The sequence below is a fragment of the Mandrillus leucophaeus genome, unplaced genomic scaffold (assembly GCF_000951045.1).
Source record: "Mandrillus leucophaeus isolate KB7577 unplaced genomic scaffold, Mleu.le_1.0 Scaffold1307, whole genome shotgun sequence".
Classification (NCBI taxonomy): domain Eukaryota; kingdom Metazoa; phylum Chordata; class Mammalia; order Primates; family Cercopithecidae; genus Mandrillus; species Mandrillus leucophaeus.
In genome coordinates this window covers 377,335-380,529 of record NW_012101263.1, presented here as the reverse complement: position 1 = coordinate 380,529, position 3,195 = coordinate 377,335, and positions in this window count along the sequence as shown.

Here is a 3,195-nt window from a genome sequence, read left to right as displayed (position 1 = left end):
CAAATAATCCTCTTGAAAGAGTTTTAAATATTCAATAACTGGAAGACAGCTATTGTCTTAGGCCTTTTCAAATGACTATACTAGAAGATGTGCTTCAAGCAATCCATTAATGGCTGAGAAAACTGACAACATATATGATAGTAAGGATGATTATATTTAATTATTTTAAAGAAAATTACAAAACCAGATAAGCCTGTAGGATAAAAACATGGAGATATCATATTTTTACACATTAGAAATGTGATGACTAAAAAGAGGAAGAGGAAAAACAAACAACATGGAAAGTAGAATAAACACAAATCATTTTGCATAGTTAATAAGAATAAAGTCACATTATATCATAAAAATTAAATATTAGAAATGTAAGTAAAATAAAAATGCACTATAAACATTATAAAAGATATTAGTATAATGTCAGTCATTAGCACGAATATTGAACTGTCAGAACCAAAAACACCATGAGAATCTAAAGATTAAAAGACAGGCAACTTTGAGCAGAAATAGTAAAAATAGCATAATATGCATTTTAATAATAACAATATGCAAAAATTGTAACAAATCTTTACTTCTATCTCTAAGTGTGAATGGTCTTAGCTCACTTATTAAAGAATCTTATAGTTTTTCAAGGTATTTATTTGAAAAAATTTCAAACACACAAACCACTTGCAAAACTAATAAAATGAACATCCATATGTGCTCCACTCATATTTACAAATGTTTGCCAATGAGAAACATTTCAAACTGGCTCCTGTATGCTAGAAACATCTCCTCATTTCTTAAACACTTTTATAGCAGAGAAAGTTAGTTTATGTATTACTTATACTTCCCTTGTACCAGTCTAGAAAATGCCATTACCCAAATGATCCTTGGTGCCTTCCCATGGAAAATAGTATTTAGAAATCAAGATCTAGATCCTAGGTGTTGTTTGTTTGGTTGGTTGGTTGGTTGCTTGCTTTTTACAGCTATTAGGATATAGATTATATTACATTATTATATAATATATATTATTATATAATAACATCACATTGTGTTATTTTGAATTAATAATGATATATCTTATTCCAATTCAAAACTATAAAGTTCTTTTAATCTTTTTTCATTTAATATTTGTATCTTGTTTCTCCTATCTGGAAACATCTAATTCTTCTAGACATCAGTATGTTGCTTATTTGTCAATCATATAATAGGCAGAAAATAGTTTCAGAATTGTGACACTAACAAAAGCAGTCTTACTGACTAAAGTGCAAAATATCTTTGTAGTTTTGTTTTATCTTCACAATATATTCCATTAAAGATATACAATGAAAATACCACGTTAAAAATTCTTTAATTGATTCTTTTCTAAAATTATGTGATTATGCTAGAATTTTATGTAAAATCGTATTCAATTTTTTGTTTGTATTCAGTATGCAATTTCCGTTTTTTTCTTGCCATCCTTGTTGATTGATTTGCTTGAACATATAAACCATAATATGGTTTTGAAAGTCAAAACTGTATGAACAGTTATACAGGACTTAGAGTATCATCTTTCTTCTTATCTTCCCCAACTGAGTTCCAACTAAATCGTGTAGGTAAATATATTCATTCTTTTATCATCATTTCTATTATACATACACAAGCAAATGCATGCATTTTTCACCACTGTACACCTTAATTTTATTTTTTTTTACATAAAAAGGACTTACTTTAGACAATGTTTCCCAGTATCTTTTTGACTTAAAATGTAGAATCTAGCCTTACTGCCACACCAACCCATGTCTCAGTGCTGTGTCTGCAATAGAGTGAGTACTGTGCTCTGGGCTGCAATCTCAGGGATATAGCCTCACAGACAAGTTAAGCCCCAAGAATTGGTAGCCTCAGTGGAGAGTGCCCACAGTCACCTCAGCTCCTCTCTTGAGTGTTTTCCATCACCTTGTTTAGAGACTATCCCAGCTCTAGAGACACTTCTCTGTTCTTCCTTTTCAGGCTTATAGAACCGACAGATATAGCGACTAAGGGCTAGACTATAGCAGTGACTAGTTGAGAGTCATTTATCAAGGGACATCAACTTAAAAGATAAGCAAACAAAGAAAAACTTTAGACAGTCTTCTCCCCTCAAAACACGTAAAATAGAAAATTGATAAGAGCTAAATCTATTCTGGGATCCAACAAATGACACCAGACAGTCTATGTGTCTATTTGAGCAAATTCCTAATTGAATAACGAAGATGTTAAGGACAACTAGAAACTGGAGAAGCTTCAGAATCTTTCTCATTAGAGCAGAGTGATAATAGCAAGATGGCACAATAGGAGGTTCCTAGCTTTAGTCCTCCTCACAAGGAGTTTACGTAGCAACTACTCACAGACAAAAAATGTCTTTGTGAAAATCCCAGAAACTGGGGATAAAGATGAAGCACCCTCTAGGACCACAAAACCTAAGAAAAGCCACATAAGAGGGCTCATAGGAGCATATCTATTTTGATGGCATTGCCTCTTCCTCAGGCAGGCAGAGCACCACACTGAGAGGGTTCCTGTAGGCCCACATTTCCTCCAGTAGAACAAAGAGAGCCCAAGGCATATATTCAGCTTCTTCAGCATTCTAACGAACTTCCTGGGAGGCCTACTTCTGTGTTGCCTTACAAAGAAGTCTGTGAAATCAGTAGGACTAGACTACCTTGTGTCAGCTAGAAACAAAAAACAGGGACAAGGCTTACAACAGCCAGCACTGGATCTTGGTAATGGCACTACATTCTTGCTAGAAGCATTGTATAAATAGTGAGAAAAGTCAGTTGCTTCAACCACCCACACAGCTGAGCTGTGGCATCATCATATCAGGAATCACACTCAACAGTTCTGACCAGCTTGGGTTGGTAGCCAGCACCCTGGCCCAACTTTAGAGTGCAGACTTGACCCAGGCTGTGAGCTAAGCCAGTAACCCCACTACTTTCAAAGCATAGGTTCTAGTCACTCTTGACCAAGGAGTTCAAACAGAAACCCCATTAAACATTGGAGCATAGTCTACAGCTCTGCCCAGACAGAGAATCAAGCTTATAATCGTGACCTACTGTGGGGCCCACCCTGGGCCCACACAATCAGAGGACCCAGCTAATTATCTGGATTGCCTGTGGAGCCCAGTCTATAGAAAAAATAAGCGGTGGAGCCCAGCCCACAACCCCACCCATTTGCTGAGCACAATCTGTGACTATGCCTCAGCAG